At 39.5% G+C, this 19,226-nt stretch overlaps 1 protein-coding gene across 2 annotated transcripts in view; it reads left to right on the forward strand.

Annotated features, from left to right (window-relative positions):
• Positions 1-19,226, forward strand: part of PDZRN4 (PDZ domain containing ring finger 4) — a 259,791-nt gene that overhangs the window by 218,066 nt on the left and 22,499 nt on the right. The gene's annotated exons all lie outside the window — the stretch shown is intronic.

Here is a 19,226-nt window from a genome sequence, read left to right on the forward strand (position 1 = left end):
AGGGTGAAGAAGCTTTCCATTCATGCCACCCTGTGGGCTGCAGGCTGAGTGGAAGAAGCATAGAGCCTTCTCTACCTCCCACCATCCAATTTCTCCTGTGCTTAGGGGAAAGAAGTTTATTGTTACTACTGTGCTTTCTGTAGAAGGAGGATTGTATCAGTGCTCCCTGACTTTATAATTGCTTTTTTTCTTTGTAACTGCTTTCTGGTATGAACCTTAGATAATCACACACAGGAAAAAACTGACTTGGTGTCAGGAATATGGTCCAGTTTCCAAGCTGCACATTAGTGTTCCCATTGTGCTAAAAGGATACAGAGAAGCAGCTCACAGATCTCCATGGAAAACTTAATAATTTTTAAATTCATTCAAAGCCAAACCTGGAGATTTCAGAAAAGGATTGAAAAAGAGCTAGAGCAACACCTTGTTAATTCCTAGAAATGGTTTGTAAGCGAAGAATGCATCAGTTCTGATGCATTCTGATTTCGCTTACAAATGCAAATGCAAGTTTGGACTTGATGATCTTAAAGGTCTTTTCCAACCAAAACAATTCTATGATTCTATGAATACTCTGCCAAATTAGAAAGTAAGGAAATAAGATGACTAGCAACTGAGGTGCTGTAAACAAGAATGTTTTCCAAGAAAGGGAATGTCCTGGAAAGCTTCATTGAGCTTGGAACATGCTTACAGATATGTGCTGGCATTTGAGTACCTGAGTTACCACCATAAGAAACAAACAGGAGGATCACGTATGATAGCCAGCACTGGGGATATGGACTTATGCTTGCCAGTGGATTTGGTAGGATTAGATGCTTACAAGACTCTTCTACTCCATTTGTAAGCTAGAAGAACCCAGTGGGTTGTGCTCAGATTGTCACAGCGCAATAAACTCAAGTATGAGCCAATTGTCTTGGAAGGGGGAACTCCCTGGGAGGCTCATTAGGCTTCATACAGTACCATACTTTAAACAAATGGCTGGGAAGATGACGAAGCTGGGGGATTGCTGATAGCCAACTTGAGCATCCTTATGTTGCTGCTGCAAAACTTGCCCTAAAAGGAATCCAAATTGCTGGTAGATATTGAGACAGGGGTCAGAGCCGGCATCAGTCAGTGTTGGCAGAAAGAGATCAAAAGATTTGCAATTCTGGCATAGACAGATACCCATGAGGACTTTTAAGATAAAGAGGGAATTCACCGATTTGTAAATGCTCGGTTGGACTTGCAGTCAGTACCACTGAAAGAGAGCCAAAGATATTCAGAACAAACCCACTTTGGCTGCGAGTGGTTGCTGTGCTCCTGGAATTACATCACATGATGTTAGAGTATACATCACACTTTCTGGTACCAATGAGGTGAAAGGACTAAAAGTATTACAGCCCCCAGTAAATCTGTGTTAAACATGGCTCTAAAGTTTGTTCTTGTAAGAAGAACAGAGGATACTGGTGCTAGAGAGGAGCAAATAAGCTAATGTACATGCACTTCTTTAATAACATATCTGAATCTACTATCCCGGAGAGAGAAGCAGCATATACTTGGTTTGGAACATGGCAGTAATATGGAAATTAAGGGGACAAAGTCACTTAAGTGGTGGAACAGTGAAAAAATAGGTAAAAAATCCTGCAAAGAATGTTGTAAAGACAAAGCTGGAGAAAAGAAAGCATCACTGATATCTGGTCCTACATATTCAGTGTGGGGAGACTGCCTTTCAGTAAGAGGGGCAGAAGAATAAGATGTTACAAGCAGGCACAAGCAGGTAGTGTCATTTAGTCAACAGGTCCTTATCCAAGGGCAGAGACCTTTGTACCGTGTATGTACTGAAGTAGCTTTTGAGCAGAATCAAAATGGGAAGTGATTGGTTTCTGTTGTGAGAGCCAATATCTCTGGGGAATTACAGCTTTTAAAATCTCATACATCTGAGATGATAGGAAAAGATTCTTATTTCTAGCTGAATGCTTCTTACAAACAGCAAAAGTAGACATCCTTGGGAAGGAATAGCAGTGGGTCAAGGTAACTGGTGTTGTTACATATATGAGGAAGAGTAGTCTGAAGTTTGCTCTCTGAATTGAGAGGGGTTTATTGGAAGGAGGTTTGGGTGTTCATTGATGTGGATGTGTGAAGGAGACCAGCGTAATTGCCTAAAAGATTTTCCAGCTCTTGTTCATTTTAACACAAAGGCACAAGTCATTGCTTCAGTACAATGGCATAGCTTGCAGGAACCTGGAAAACCACATCAGTGGCCTACCATGCCAGGATTAGCATTTTCAGGGAGAAAAAGTCAGAATGGCATCCATTGCATTAGCCTGCCTGTGTCTGATGACTCCAGTTTTAATGCATGCAAATGCTAGTGCTGACAGATTGGACAGTATTAAGACCAGTACCTGGGAGAAGTTGCTAAGGGTTCAGCTGACCCTATGTGAAATTACGAGGTACTCTGATGGTCTTCACTTAAGGTCTTAGAAACCATTGAGCTGCTTTATTTTACTTTTTTTCTCAGGAAGTTAGCACATGTCACTAAATCAAAAGATGACCACATGAGGCATGTGCAGGTGAAATCTTTCTGTGGTCAGTTTTTATGAAGCCTTTTGTGTCCAGACAATGAAAGCATCAGAGGTCCTCCAGGAAAGAGCAGCCACAAAAGAGCATAGTGTTTTGAGAAAAAGCCATGTGAGATTTTTCCCACCTGACAACTCTGTGAAACCTGGAGCATAAGCTAGAAACTACACATCTGCTGTTTTGATTCCTCCTATTCTCTGAAAAATAGGACTTATGGAAATTAGAAGATTCATATGAAAGTTGCTGCTCGACTCCATCATCAGTATCTCCTCCTAGGCGGAGCAACCCATAGTGCTCTGAGGGTTGGTTAATAGCTCAGGGCAAAAATGAATACTCTTAAGTTCATGTTCTGCTTTGTAGACCCAAGGGACAGATTTTCAGTCAGAATAAGGAAATAAATGTGTGTGTATGCATGTTGAATGTAAGTGCTAATTTATGGTTATGCACAGCCGTTCATTTAAATGTTTTGATACATATTTGCACTCATAAATCTGTTAACTGTGAATGTAGATTAGTCCTTTAAGTTTACCACTGGCCTGATCCAAACCCACTGAAATTGCTAAGGTTTCCTATTGACCTGAACATTTCGGGATCAGATGCTGTCAGCTGTTTTCACAAATGACTAAAATGGGGCTTGAAGAGAGAAAAGCTAGAAAACTTGAGGAATTAGCCATGAGTAAGGTTTTGTTTAGACCTTTCTCAGTGAACACTTAAAACTGCCATAGGTAAAAATTTTCTGCTGTTCTCTTTGTTTCTCTCACCATACCTGAGCATTGCCACAGACGCAATGCAGCGGTAACGCTTTGCTTTACTCTTCCAGTAACACTGATCCCACTGTGATGAGGGAAGGTTTGTTTTTCAGGCGCAAATTCGAATTTCCCATTTCTGTGACACAGCGCTTTTGAAGCAATTGATTTTATTGGTATTTTTTCTGTTCAGAACGAAAGAAGGAGTAATTTTGTTCAGATTAGCCATCTGAGTGAGGCCCTCATGGGCCGCTAAAGTGCGGTCTCTGGTGACTTTCTGAAAGGCCCACCACTGCTGTAATAGGCCAAGAGAGACCTGCCTGCCCTGTGAATTCATATTTAAGGCATTTTCAACACATGGATTATTTAACCAGTAAACCAAACAGTTCTGTCTATCTTGTAAATACATATTTAGGGCCTTTTTAACATGAGGATTACTGAGCTGATAGCCTGTAACAGCTCCCTTCAGAGCTGTGATAGCCTGCAAACACCCCTGTGCGAGCATTACAGGCACTTGCGGCAACACAGTTGGAGCTCCTGCTTCAATTGCTAACACCTGAATAAACAGTTTTTATGGGAACAGCTTCTGTGCACACACTGCCAGCACTTCTGATCACTGCAGTCAGGCTCTTTTGTTTTGTTACCTGATGAGTGTTTCTGTGCAGTGAAGCTAACCCAGAAGATGGATGTGTAACCATCAAAATGGAAAACATTTCTGAGATAAGAATTTCCCAGAAATTCCTTACATGTAGCATGGAATTTCTCTGTACCGCTATTAAGTTATGGGTTTGGTTTTTTAAAAAATTTAATAATATAAAGGGGTGAGAGAGAGAGGAATCCTGTTTTGGCAGGGATCACTCAAACCAAGTTGCAGCCATGTTCAGGTAGGGTGACATGGGGCAGATGTGAAGGGGCAGAACCACTATCATACCTCGGTGACTTGCTATCAGGTTGTGCTGGTTTCTTCTGTGTTTCCTACTGCAATTGGATTATTTTTTTGCTGAACTTCATAAAATTTGGGATGGCTCAAAAAAGAGCCTTTAGAGAATCAAAGGCAGTTTTTTAATTCAGATATAATTTAAAAGAGAAGGCTTCAAGAAATAAGGTTCCTAATAGAGATGTAGGTGTTGCAGTGTAGAAGAGCTGAAATAGTGGACAAGGTTGTGTCTTTCCACTGTCATCAGACCTGGCTGGTGTGATGTGAAAAGGCTTGCTCATAGATGTGGTGTAGACTGAATGGAAAAGCAGATACTTCTCACCACGTGCCTTATCTTATGCAGCTGCTGTGGTGGTGGACAGTCTGATCTGGCAGCTCAAAGCGGGCTTAGATAAACTGTGACTTACTGTACAATGTTTATTTTCTGACCATCAGTTTGTAACTGCCTAGTGATTACGGCTGAATCATGGATACTCCACGATATAGAGACATTTTACTGACACCATTATTCTGATTTTTTTGTGGCAATTCTTAATATTATATAGCATCTGCCGTTAAGGAGTAACGTGAAGTGAACAGGTATGTGTGTGCCTGTGATATGTAGTCTTGGTTGCTTAGGAGAGTCTTTCTGGTTTGTGGGGTCTTGGGGTGCTGTAGGTTTTTTTCCATTTCTACTTGTCATATCATACAAATCCAGAGAAAAAGATGGACTGTATTTTAAAGCTATTAATTAAAAACCTTGTGAGGAAGTCTCCTGGACAAGTAAATAGCTTATTAGAGTTGTTTCAGTTGGACCTGAGAAAATACATCAACGATCTTGAGATTTCTTCCTTTTAACTCAAAAGGAAATCTGAGCTGCTAACACCTGGCCTGTGATCCAGCTGACTGTCACTACAGACTAAAAATGGAAAAGGTCACAGTTAAAATGGGAAAGTAGCACTGGAATTTTTTTTTTTTTTTTTTGCTGTAATTCTTTGAGTAACACTGTGTGATAATTAAAAGACGACTCTTAGCATGCATTTGGCATACTACAGCACAAGATTATGTATTTCACGGAAATTTTTATTTTTAAAATCCTTGGAGATTTAAAATCAGCATAATTTACACAGAGACAATAATAGATTTGTAATTTCTCCCCTAACTGTGGCCAATTGTACAGTGTAAATGAGCAAAGGAGTGGTAAAAAGAGCAGTCCTTTCCTTTTACTTTTTCATTTCTCTTTTAAGAATTGAAGTAACTTTTCAAGTATAAATTAATTAAACTTAACACTATGCCAGTGAGGTTCTTCTGTGTTACTATATTCTGTATTGCTACAGGAATTCATAAGCAGGTGGACTAAGGGCAGTTGTATTGAGAGACTTGCCCAGTCAGAGACAAAACTGGCAGTAAAACCCAGGAGCCTTTACTTGTAATGCATCTCTTTTTTGGCCATTAAATCAGCCTTCTTCCTTGCTAGTCATTGGATCATTTAGATGGAGGAGGATGTCAGGGTAGTTTCTGTTTGTTAATTTTGAGTGTGTTACTGTATGTCATCACAAAATTCTGACAGTCAAAGTAGATGAAGTTGCTGTCATCTCACCTCCCCTAAGTAATGAATATCGCAATTTAGGGATCTGAATTGTGTCCACAACTAGAGAGGATCATGAGAGAGTGGGGAGAAAAAGACACAAAACCAACATGGGCAAATTTATTAAAGTTATTACCATTTATTGTGTTTTAAAACGGGAGGAAAATATATCAAGTCAGTGATATTCATTTTGTTTCATGATTTCATAAAACAAACATAGGGTTACTCCTCACTTTACCTGAAAGCTAATAAAAATTCTTCCTTGTTGGCAGAGCTTATGTTTTTCCAGGAAAATGAAGAAAAGTGAGCTTAGTTCAGAAGCACTTTATTGTTGGGCAACATGACAACATATGGTATGTGTTTTTCACTCAGCAAAGGAAAACGAAGGTGCTGGCAGTATTTTTATATTTATGGAAATCTGTGGATTATAAATCTTCTGTTTTGGAGAAATCCTTTGTTTAGACAGTTTTTATACTATTATACCACATACTTCCATATATGCTTTACAGTGAAAATGTTTCTAAGGGTTTTATTAATGTTATTTTTCAGATAGATACCTTCTGCTTGAAAGTTCATGTAGTCTATCTTGGAGACATGGAATCTAGCTATACAGACAAAAGATGGGAGAAAATAATTTCTTTTACATATTCTTTTAAAAATAACCTAAGTCGTGTTAAACAGCTTATTATAATGTCACTATTTTAAAGCTTAGTATCCTAGGAAATTCAAGAGCACAGGAAGCAAGGGCCAAATCCCTCTAGCAAGAGGGAACCTTTTACAAGAAAACGGACTTTAAAAAAGGTTTCAATATTATGCATGCTGGGCCTTCAGAGGAGAAATCAAAAAAGCAGGAGAGGTCTTTTCTCTGGAAGTTTGCTTTTTTATTTAATGAGGCAGCTCTTCAAAGAGAATGTGATAGTCGTTCCTGGAGGGCATGGTTTGGTGAGCAGGAATACAGGTGAAACTGTATTGTGCGTCAAAAAAGCAGACGATGAGTTTGCTTTGTATTTCATCTCATGATTTCATCAGTCTATACAAGTATGTATTTGGGGGTGGAGGACATTTCCATGTGCAACAGAAGCTTGAACAGCTGAAACTCAGCATGGATATGGTGCCCACAGACCTTATTTTGGTGCCAGGAAAATAAAAATGTGTTTAAAAAGTCATTGCCTATCGCTTCATGTGCTTGATTTATAGGCACATGTATGTGATTAAAATTTGCATATTTTAACTATACATATTTTAATATGTATGTATCTCAAAGTAAACAAGAGCATGGATGGCGTGGAATTTTACCTTAGTGCTTTCTAAGAATTTCTGATTTTATAAGCTCAACTTAAATTTAGCTTTTTCATAGTATTTTGCCTTTACTGGTTCTGAAAGTCATAAACGGAATTACAGGAAGGTATATTTCTCACAGCTGTCTAAAGTTGAAAAATTATATTTTCAACTTGATTTTAATTCATATTCTAAAATAGCCTTCACACAGTTGTAGATCAAGGCTGTCCAACCGTGTGGATTGTAACTGGTTAGGAGTTTGAATCTACAGCTACCTGTTCTGCTGTCCAGATAAATGCTCGCTGCAGCAGATGTTGGCACATCTGTTATTCCTCCCCATTTCGATTGGCTGCCTGGGTGTTTAGAAAGTGCTGATGAGGCAGATAAATCTTCTGACACGTTTCAGACCCAAAGCAGGCAGGCAGCAGTAATAATGATGTTTACAGAGCCAAGTGCTGGGCAGAAACATTTTGAAATGCAATAAAAATAAAGTATGATTTTACCTGTAATAGGTGAAATTTATTGTCAAAAGTAAAAGCTAATTATGCCAAGTGATTCTCAGCTGATTTGAACTGCAGCTATAACAACCCATAAACCTCTGGACTTTGTGTATCTAAGGTTTGTTGGCTAGACAAAGGCACCTACTACAGTTTAGAAAGAAGTCCGAGCTGTCAAAAGGCTCATTAATAAACTTAGGAGAGTTGGGAATCAGGTTTAGAAACAGCTGAAGCATAAGTGTTTCTTCGAAGGGGAAGAGCTATCTACCAGGGCTTGAAGTTTCTGATCTTATCAATTCTTACTTTCAACAGGTTTTTCTCTACCCTTTGAAATGTAACAGATTTGATTGTTTTTATACCATTAGAGTCAGGAAAACTCCAGACATTGGGGTCTTCTCCTGAGAAGGTCCATGATGTATCGAAGAGAGCATTCATGGGCAGAGAAGAATATGTCTGACAGTCTCAAGCGCAGAGGCTGGTTTCCAAGTATATAGAGCTTTTGCAGGTGTTGGATCCCTTCCAGACCTTAAGATACAACACAATGAACAGCAAACAGAAATGCAGGACAAGTCACTGTGAAGATTTTATCACTGATGTCATGTGCTAATATTGTCTCATTCCCTTCAGTAGACATCACCACTAAATTTTCCAAGTTGCTTTCAAGTACCATTATTTGCGCAAAGTCCAGAAATTGCAGAGCCTATCACAGAGGGGCAAAGAAGTGGATGCTGATTATATAGCTGATATAGTTGTAGTTGGTAATATAGTTTATGGTATACAGTCTACAATGTCTCTGGACAACTTTCGGTGTTTAAGTACTCTCATGGTAAGGTGCACTTTTCTGATATCTAATTGGAATTTCCTGAGTAGCAACTCGCATCTGTTGTCTTGTATGGCTGTCACTGTGCACCTGCAGGAAGAGTCTGGTTCTGACTTCTCTGATCCTTGCCTTTGGTACTTGAAGGAAGCAATGAGATCTCCTTATTAAGAAGATGCTTCTCTTCAAAAGGCTAACTGAATGCAGTTCTCCCAGCCTCCCCTCATAGGAGATGTGCTCCAGCCCCTTAAATAGTTAATGGACATCTAGTCAGATGCAGAGTGCTGTATTCCAACCTGATAACCAAGAGAAGATCTGTTCTAACATTTTATCTCAAAGCCATTTTCATTGGACAACAGATTGGGGAGCAAATTCTGAAAAGCCCCAAGACCAAAAGTACTGACTGCTAAAGATTAAAGGGTTTTTCCCCCTCTCCCACTACTTAAATGGCTCAGATGGGTGATTCCTTAGCTGTACCTCTTATTTTTCAATGTTGAAAGCCAGAGAGTTTCAATATGGGGGTCAGGTTAGAAGCTTTAATGAAAAGTCAGAATTTTTTTCTTCAAATGCATGTAATAATAAATCTCTCTCTTTTATTTCTGTCAAAATTGTCCAAAACAAAGGACTCCTTTGGAATATAGAGGCTGTGAGCCAATGTGACAGTTCAGTATATTCACACACACTGCACAATGAAATAGTTACTACTCCAGTCTGCTTATCTCATTTTACCATAAGGTTCAGTTTCTGCCTTGGCTGTGATATTCCCACCTACTTTGTTCAATGAGAAGAAAGTGATAATATAGAATCTAAGATTAGTGAAAAGGAAACCCTTAGCTGCATATCATCAGCTAGTTAATTATACTTCAAACTCTTCTCGTATCCTTGCAACTTCACACTTACATTGAGTGAAAGACCTAAGTGAGGACCAAAGCTGATTGCTGAGAAATACTATATATAAGCAGTTCATCATGGATCTCTCTGCTCAGAAAGCAAGAATTCTAGTTTTCTCAAGTGCAGAACATACCAGAAGGGGCGTTGGGTCTCCAGCAGCTGAAAACATATATGCTGATATAACATAGGAAAATGTCTGTGTATAGTTAAGTACTTCTAATAAATTAGCATTCATATTGCATCAAGGGGAAAGAACAGAAATAAAGAGACATAATAGGGAGGTGGAAGAATTAGGGAGAAAAGTAACACCATGACTTGTTTGAAATAACAACGTGTGCTGAGGACATTTTACTTTCCAGTAAGTGTGATCATCCGGACAATAGGGGAAAAAATATTTTTAATAGTGGTTAGGGTAGTTTATGTATAATACGGGTTGATTTTTGGATTTATCTTTTTGACAGGGATCTGAAGATTTGGTATTATGCTTGCTAGCTCAGGGGGAAAACTCAGGTTCGAGTGGACATTTGTGACTCTCTGGAGGATATACTGTCAGTTGTTGAGCCTTTTGCAGCCAGGAAGCCTGTAATCTGTAAAGGATTGGTGTTTTCCCCCTTTGACTTCCTTATGAGATACACTCACTGTAAAGTTCACCATGTGTCTTTAAGCTCAAGGCTTAAAATATCCTTTAAAAGTCAGTCAGAAAGGCCACACCAAGACTGCGAGGCCTGCAGAATTAAAAGTTATGTTTATCTCATCCCCATATGCTTAGACCCTTCCTCCCACTGCAACACTAAATTTGTTCATAGCGTGGTGATCAAAGGTTTCTCACATTCCTAGTCCAGCTCCATCATTCATCCAGCCCAACCCGCTCCCCCATCTGCTCTGCGACTGCTCTCCGCCCCTCGTCCTCACCCGTTGGGAGTCTCAGCTGACACTTGGGTGTCGTCCTCCTCCCACTCATGGCCGTCAGACTGTTACTGATCATCACACATCAGACTGCTGAATATGCACTGTCAGGCCTTAACTTACTGCATTGTTTGATTTCCATCACAGAAGCGTAGTGCACACCAAAAATTTTTTCTCCAGAGCTGCAGGGAGAGAGTAAATTCCCCTATCTGGTGGAGCTTCTTTATTATCTAAGGATTCATCAGCTAAAGGGCCAAATTCTGCTCCCACAGTTGCAAGATTATATTTTATTAATAGGTGCCTATATGTCAGCATATTAATTCTGTTTTTTTCTGTTACTACTTTTTTTTTTCCTTTCTTTCTTTTTTTTCTTTAACACTGGTATCATTGTCTACAGCATCCTGCTGTCCTAGAGCATTCTTTGTCCGGACACAAAGCAGCATGTGGCTCCAAGTGTAGCTTTAAAGCAGGGATCAGCAGGAAAGTGATTTTGTTTTTAAATATTTCTCATTCTATGTTGTATTTGCTTTTGGATTATGCATTTGAGAAATGCTTGCTGATATTTTTCCTTTCTGCTTTGATGTAAACAAATCTTGTGTCAGAGATCCTTAAATCTAAACCAGACTTTAAAAAAATGGGGATTAAATGAGACTTTATCCTATAAGGTAGAGCTCCCACCCCTTGGACAGAGCATTGTTTTTCCCCACCATGTGAAATGGAGATAACCCTCTGTTTCTTTGTGGTAAGCTACCAACCAAATCCATTCTGGCAAATCTGACACCCAATGTGATTTGTCCTTTTCGATGCTGTTATGAGAAGTCAGGACAGTCTTCTGTCAAAACTGATAAGTGAGAAGACAGTGGGGAATGCAATTTTATTTGTAACAGCACAGCTGCCAGCAGTTCCAGCTTGTTTACATCTAGGCTGGCTCTGTCTTGCTCCATAGCTTTTCTATTTCCATCCAAATAGCCCCCGAGTACATTGAGGATGTGCCTGTCTATGTACAATCTGCATAACAGAATGTAGTGGGAGTGTTAGAGAGGGGGAAAAAAGAACTTACTTCTTTAGGTTATTTTCACAACTCGAGAATGCCAGTAGCTTTAAAAGCAAAATCTTGAACTCTACCAGATTTCCATAGGCATTTACAGAATGGTTGCTAAAACTGAATTATAATCTGCTAAAACCCTGCGATGCCTGTTACGTTCCATAGTGAAGGTACCAGAGGAGTTAAGAGTTTTGCTTTTCTGATGAAAGCATTCTTTTTCCAGTGGAAATGGCCAGTGTTTGTAAAGTAAATCCACTACAAACATTTAAATACCAGGTGATTTGTTGTGGAAAGAATGCAGTAGAACCCTGCAGTGACCTGTGAAGGGGAGGGCAGTTTCATTGCACTCTGTTTCACACTGAATACTTCTGCTACATAGCCTACAATTAGCCTGTGTCACGTGGACATCAACGTATTTCCTGGAAAATCCTTTTGACAAGAGAGCATAACTCTTAATGGCATTAGGGTAGTTCTCAGGTCTAGGAAGCCTTTGTTTGCCTGTGGTATTACTTGCCTTCAGTCTGGCAGTCCCAGAACCCCAGGCAATTTTGATCTTTTTTTGTTGGTACACTTAAGAAAGCTGCAGTGTTAGGTGTTTCCTCTCTGTAGTCTCTCCCGTGAGCTGTTTCTTTACAGTAGCCCATGCTAAACACGCGGTTATCATGGAGGTAAAGTGAGAGAAGGGCTTTATGTTTGACTGATCTAGCTTATGACAGATGAGCTTTTCTAGCAAGCTGAAAATTCTTGTTTCCTTTTGCCATTTCTCTTTTTGCAGTTGCTAATAAATAATTAGTCTTCTGCATGGTTGCAAATGGCTGCAAATGTCACTACTCTGGTTCTGTGAATTGTGGGGTCATCTGACATTTATGCCTTCTCATTATAAGTGTATATCCTATCACTTTGTTTTCAAGAGTTGCAGTCATGTTCTTACATGAATTGTTTGGTGATTGCCATGCGAGACTCTCTGCAGTATAACTGACCTGCCTGGCGTGCACTTAAACACAGATATCTACACGCTGTATGTACCTATATACACATATACATAAACTTACACATATACTACCTCCTCTCCATACACAAAGGCACATGCACACACAAGTAAACAAATATTTAACAACCTGAAAACAAAATACCTACCTTAAAAGGAAATTACTTTGTTAAATCTACATTGGAGGAACCACAGACTCTCTTCATCTAAAGAGATAGGTAGCCCATAGGAAAAATATAGTTCATAGAATCACGGAATCATAGAATGGTTTGGGTTGGAAGGGACCTTAAAGATCATCTAGTTCCAACTCCCCTGCTGCGGGCAGGGACACCTTCCACTAGACCATGTTGCCCAAAGCCTCATCCAACCTTGTCTTAAACAATTCCAAGGATGGGGCATCCAGAACCTCTCTGGGCAACCTGTTCCAGTGCCTCACCACTCTAACGGTAAAGAATTTCTTTCTAACGTCTAATCTAAATCGACCCTCTTTCAGCTTAAACCCATATGTAATATTCATCATATTTAAAATAGATTGTCGTGATGATTTCTTCTGATTTCTTTTTTCTGAGTTTCCTCAAACTACTTCTGGTCATTGTTAAAGACATCATTGCTAAACAAAGCCTAGCGAAGAGAGTTGGAAACTTGATTCGGGTAAGGCGAAATGTGATACTTGTCTGAAACACCAAGCGTCTGTTTTGAGTGTGTAGTCTTACCCTCTGTACACACCCTGATCATTTGTATGTGACAGTCACAACTCCTACTGCATGGTACAAATTCAGAGGTGAAATAAATGGTGTTATAAAAGGAAGTCTGAAGAACACCATTTATTCTGCTGATGATGCTTTTTTGTTGCAAACCCAGGCTGTTGTTTCCTCTGTTTTACACCCACACTCGTTTGCAACATATGCTTTTAAGTAATGTGTAATACCATTCTCATCACTTCTGAATCTGAGATGAATTTTTCTTTTTAGTAGCTCCACTGTTAGCTCTTTACCCTCCTAGGACTTCATTAGATTGAACTGCTCCTGTAAGAAGAGTGAAGGGATAGCTCTGGTTCTGTTTGTATTATTTATTTTTATTTCATGATCAGAATTACTTGCCAGTGATGACGAGCGTGCGGCATTATGAAGATTAAATATTATAGAAGGTACCAATGACCGGTGATTTGGCAGCCTGGAAAAGGTATATCCTTCCAGTCATGTGGAAGAGACCAAGAAAGTGAACGTGATTAGTGAGATGCTGCCAGGATGTTCGGCTGTTCGGAGCTCAGCCTGATAATGATTCAGGTGCTTACATCATTCCCAGTGATGAGATAAGAACTGCGGAGTTGGGATTACTAAACACAATTATGAGGTTGAGAGTGAGCTTTGCTTGGTTTTCATAGTTTACGGAAACCACTAGCAAGAAGCTGATAAAATTGATCTGACTTTGCAGGACAACTTTCTTATAGTAACCCTGACAGACAGTGTGAAGAGCAGCCAAAATTCAGCTATGCATGTAAACTGGAGGTTGATCTCACCCATAAAGATGCAGACACAGGACGATAATGAAGAATGAATCTTAATTTTAAGGTGTGCGTAGGCCCTGTAGTCCCTGTGCACTTCTGTTTCATGCTCCAGAAGACTGACACTAGCTCAGATGGATGAGATCTTTTTTTCAGTATAACCAGCTTATTAAAATAAGTCAGACCTTAATGTACTTTCTCAGTTAATTCTTCATTGAGCTATTCTGTAAGTACGCTGTTCTTGGCCTTTTGTACTTCATTCATTCAGTTAATCATTCTGTCAATTATACCATTAGCAAGATGAACATTAAAACAGCTTTTCAGTTATTACTACAGGTAAAAAGGAAAGTAGCTACTGTTTTCTTATTTTTCTTTAGTATTTTGGTTTTGTTTTCTTTTTTTTTTTTTTTTCCTTAAAATTTATGGTAAATACTACACTTCTCCACCTTGGATCATCAGATGTTGGGTCCACTCATTGCATTCAATAAGCCTTGATTTCTTTTGAAAGTGCAGTCAAGGCTACGACACAATAACTAGCCTGGCACAAGGACACTGCTTTACAGGTGCTTGTGAAAGAAACTGAGGAAAACAAGGACATAATCATAAAACCTGTCAGCTAGACCTTGTGTATTTTAGCATTTGCGAACTCTTAGGTCATCCCAGCTATGAGGTAAATCATGTAAAGCGTTTGGAGCTCTGCCTGATAACGGTCCATAAAGGGGTAGAACCTAAAGGTTCACACCTGGGGTTGTTTCAGAGTATGCGCATGGCCACTTACTTAGTGATGGGCTAATTCGCTAATTAGTGATAATTGCATTGTTCTGGGTAGCTGTGAAGATAATATTTTATTTTTTGTATTTTTTTTCCTTGATGTTGCAATAATAGCAGCTAGTAAGAATTCATAATCCGATTTGGATCCAAGAGATACTAATAATCATCCTATGGTACAGAAAAAATGCTGAATGCAAAGAGACCTCCATAGACTGCCTCTCTCTGAATTCTTTTGCCTAAGAACACATTTGTAGATGGAACTTGTCAGCCACCTTACAGACTTGAGCCAAGATACAGCTCTTTCATACGTTTTAGGATGAAAATAAAGCATATCTGAATTGTATTGTTTTACCACACAAAGACTTTTCCAGACTGGCAACTTTTTATCTTTCTCCTGGTGAAGTAGGAATCCTTCTCCAGTACGCTGCAGTGACTTCCCTTTCTAAAAGCTGTATTGAGTGTTGAATTGGCTCCTAATTCAAAACCTGGTGATTTTGTACTTGCAAGTAGCAAAACTTCCCTTCTCCTTTCTGTCTTCTTTTTCCTGTTCAGGAGAGTTGTTCAAAGAGGGGAGGGAAGAAAGCACAGTGGTTTGGTTTTACAGGCTGGACTATACTGATATATAACCAGCATGAAAAGCTGACATTCTTTTCCTCTAAAAATAACAGAGTTAAATGGGACAAGGTAAATGCTAGTTAATGCTAAGAAATGAAATAGTTGACTGTATCATAAACAGAACGTGTTTAGGATCCTCTATCTTACCATGTCACAAAAATCCAAACCCTGAACTATGAATCACAGGTTTTAAAACAGTATCTTTCTCTTACACTGGAGAGTAACACTAATTAAAATTAATTTGGTATTTAACTATGTCTCGATGGTGAGATGATTTTCTCATTGTAATGAGGACTTAAATGTTAACTGAAATGATCACACACTGTCCATTTAGGAAAAATACTGTTGTGTTTTGATTCCATGCTGTCCCTTCTAATGGTGTTACCAGAGTTCATGGGACCCATTACTCTGATATACTGTACAGGTGAAGGGAACTCAATAGCTATTATGATTTTGATAGTCTCTCTTGGTCGTTCCTTTTAGTGGTGTGCAACAATCGCTATAAAGGCAGACAGGGAATATTGGAAGGATGTAGAGTATTTATAATATTTCTACAGTGCCTTTCAAACACTCTGTAATGATTTATTCTTTTATGTCCTGCTACTCTTGTGGTGTTTGCATTGTTTTCTGCTTATTATAGATAAGGAAGACCAAGTAATGAAAAGTTACATGAGGTGACTCCACCAAAGCAGTTACAATTGAACAAGGAATAGGGATTTAAAGGTAGAAAACTTATGGAAACCTGCTAAAAAAACTGTCTTATAAGGCAAGATCTTACTAATTTTTTTCAAAATTATGATGAATTTGAGAAGGTAGGGAAATTTTCCTTCCTCAGTATAGAGCATCATCCAGGGAAGAACCTCAAACATATGCCCAGTGATCTAAAGTACACCCAGAGATTTTTCAGAAAATTAACATTTCTTGATCTTGCAACCAGTTACTTGTATCAACATGTTTGTCCTCTATTATTTGCAATGGTAGCCTTTTTTAAGGTTTCCTTATTCAAGGTTTCCATTCTGGAAATGTGTCGGTGTGTTTCCCTACACAAATAAATTGCAAAGGGGATCAGCACGTTTTCTTGTCAGCATAGTCTCAAGAGACTTCCAGTCTTAGGACATCACGTTTGGACATGAGGTAGCCAAGTATAGAGTTTACCTTTGTCATACTATAGAATAACATTGAATAATTGATTAACTTTTGTTAGTTACACTGGCCTACAGTAAATACAGTAAACCAGTCTTAATGCATTTCACAGCCAGTAAGTCATGAGTAGACAGAAATGAAAAATGGACATAGAATAAGATGAGACAATATTATAGTGTACAGCAACTGGACTTTAAACCCTTTGCTATGAGGCAATGTTACTATCCTTAAACCTCCATTGCAGTAGAGCAACCCAAGAGTTACAGTTCTGTGGAAAGAATTCAAACAATGTCTTTGCTCATTCTGTGAATATAGTAGGTCAAATTCAACAAAAATAATATTATCACAGAGAGCGTCTGGGATTTCCTTAAACTCACTTATTCCCCGGCAGTTCCTGTGCCAGGGACACAGCAGATCTCAAGTTTATTCTGAGCTTCAAAGCCACCAAGTTGCCTCCAAGCACTGGAAGTCCTCATATGGGCTTTGAGAGCCTCCTACCTTGGAAAGAGGGTAAACTTCCTGTTCATCACAACTAATTTGTATTTAGCTGTAATTTCCTGTGTGCCTTATTTCCCACCTGTACAAAAATTTCTTCTCATCATACAGAAGCCAAGACAAACAAAGGATCAGAGGATGAGAGAGAGGAAGGAGAACAAAGTGGCAGTGATAATAGGTTATTTCAGTAATGCCTGGCTGTATGCGTGGTTCATACACAGTGAAGCGGTCACTTCAGTAGATGGGACTTCCTGTTTACCAGAGAGTAATTTCTTTACAGATTTCTATAGGTGAGATAACAGGATGGGTTATAAGGTGAGAATAAAAGGAAGGTGATGCAGGGGTTGTGTGGATGTGGGCACTTGTGGAGAAAGGAAGTATTTTGAGGGGAAATAGCAGAAAAGGGTAAGTGAGGCTGCTGTATGTGAATAATGGGTGAGGGGTCACTTTAGGAAAGAGTGAACTGAGAAGGGCTTTGAAGATGAGGACAGAAGGATTGTGTTTGTGGAGGGGCATTCCAGGATGGGATAGTTCAAATAGAGATGAGAGAGGGTGACAGGTAGTGATGAGGCAGGAGCAGAGCTCAGCTGCACTATAAATGCATTGAACAGTGTTGAACAGGGAGTAGCTAATCCTGACAGAAAATGGGGGAAGGATTCAAAAGTGTGCATGGCTTAGTAGACACGACTGGCAGAGTGGTCAGCAAAGAAAAATGGGTCAGAGTAAGCTTTCCATGTGTGCGGTTATTCCAGCACAGGGTCATCAGATGAATAACTCTTGTCAGCATCTTCTGGGTGTGGTGAGAAGAAACTTTATGAACTTCCCTCTTAGGTTGCAATCTGTTTTCCAGTGTGCGGAGGGAAAATACAAAGAGTTTGGAGCTCTTTTTGTCCCCCAAAAGACTGTTTAAGGATGGGCACTGAAGTGTTCAGGGTCTACTTTCTAACAGACCATCAGCTTTACTCTTTGTAATCTAGCTTTCAGTAGAAAGATCCACTAAAACTGCAAAGTGATGCAAATGTTTACAAGGTCTCCTTTAATAGCCCTTAACCTCTTTTCAGCAATTCTAGAAAGTCAGCAGCCCCGTTGATGACATTTATAATCTACTTCTCTACCACTTGAGAGAAATGACAGTATTAACCTAGCCTTCCATCCCCAAAGAGGTGACAGCTTCTTGTTTGGTCTTATGTCTCCTGAGGCTGACAGCCTGTAAACCAGTCTTCCATCACTGAAGCGAATGATGGCCTTTCACTGGGAGCCAGAGGCTACAGCCACTATTCCATCACTTCAGAGGGTGACCACTATAACCAGTTTTCAGTCCTTCAGGAGCATGACCTGCACCTCTTTGCTGTCTTTTCTATGTCTGAAGAAATGAGCTATCTTGGAAATTTGCATCCCCGTCTTTCAAGACAGGATAGTCCTTATTCTAATTTCCACCACGTCTATCTTTTAACCAAATAATTTATGGCAAAACAATTCAAAGTATTGTCTTCACTGTGGCAATGCACTGAGTTATTGTTCTGCCCACACAGAAAAAAAGAAGCAGCAAGTCAAAGATTTAGCAATTTGGCATTGATTTCTGTCACTTGGCAGCAGAATGCTCTTCGTGTTGAGAGGCGGCTGCCCCCAGAGTGCCCAAAAGAAGGCAAGGCTGTCATCTCCTGAGCTCTCTCCTCAGTCCCTCTCCTTCCACCATCTGTCTGTCAGCACACTTCATGAATCCTCAAATATTGTTTCTCACAGATTTTTAAAATGCTGAATTTTGAAGACTGTCAGTTCAGTCCCTACATGCACATACACAAAACCCAAAGAGAAAGCAACTATGTGTGTGTGCGCGCACGCATGTGTGTGCATGTGTGCATGTATCTAAAGAGATTTCAGAGAAGGAAATTCCATTCTTACAAATTCATTACTGCTGCCAAACTTACTGTTTCTTCTGTCAAAGACCAGTTGGGAAAAAACTCAACTAAAAAGCGTCTGTCGCAAAATGCAATGTGAAATGCTTTTGACCATGATGATCCAGGTTCTCTGGTGTCTCAGTTGCTGCTCTTCTGTTGAAGTTGTTTCGATGTGCCTGTTTATATGTAAAGATCAGACTTGTGGGCTTTTGCTCTGACAATGACTTAATATTTTATGCAAAATGTTTTTAAATTTTCCAAAGATGTTTTGTCAACTCTGATTTGTTTGAATATGATCAGGATGTATTGTGTTTGCTGTAAAAAGATGCCATGAGGTTAGCAGTGCAGGTGTGCAGTGGGAAAAAAGCAGTTATCATCTGGAATGTTTTCCAGTGCAAAGCAAGAGACCTCATCCAACTTCTCCCTCACAGTGAATGAGGTATTACTTGAGTATGTACTCGAGTCTAGACTGAAAAACATGAAATCTTCATTGGGCCTTTAACACTAAGTACCAGTATCTCAGTTGTAAGTATCTACAGCTTCTGAGTAGCCACAGCCATGCACAGTCATCAGACTAC

The sequence above is a fragment of the Balearica regulorum genome, chromosome 1, assembly GCF_011004875.1.
Source record: "Balearica regulorum gibbericeps isolate bBalReg1 chromosome 1, bBalReg1.pri, whole genome shotgun sequence".
In the NCBI taxonomy this organism is placed as follows: domain Eukaryota; kingdom Metazoa; phylum Chordata; class Aves; order Gruiformes; family Gruidae; genus Balearica; species Balearica regulorum.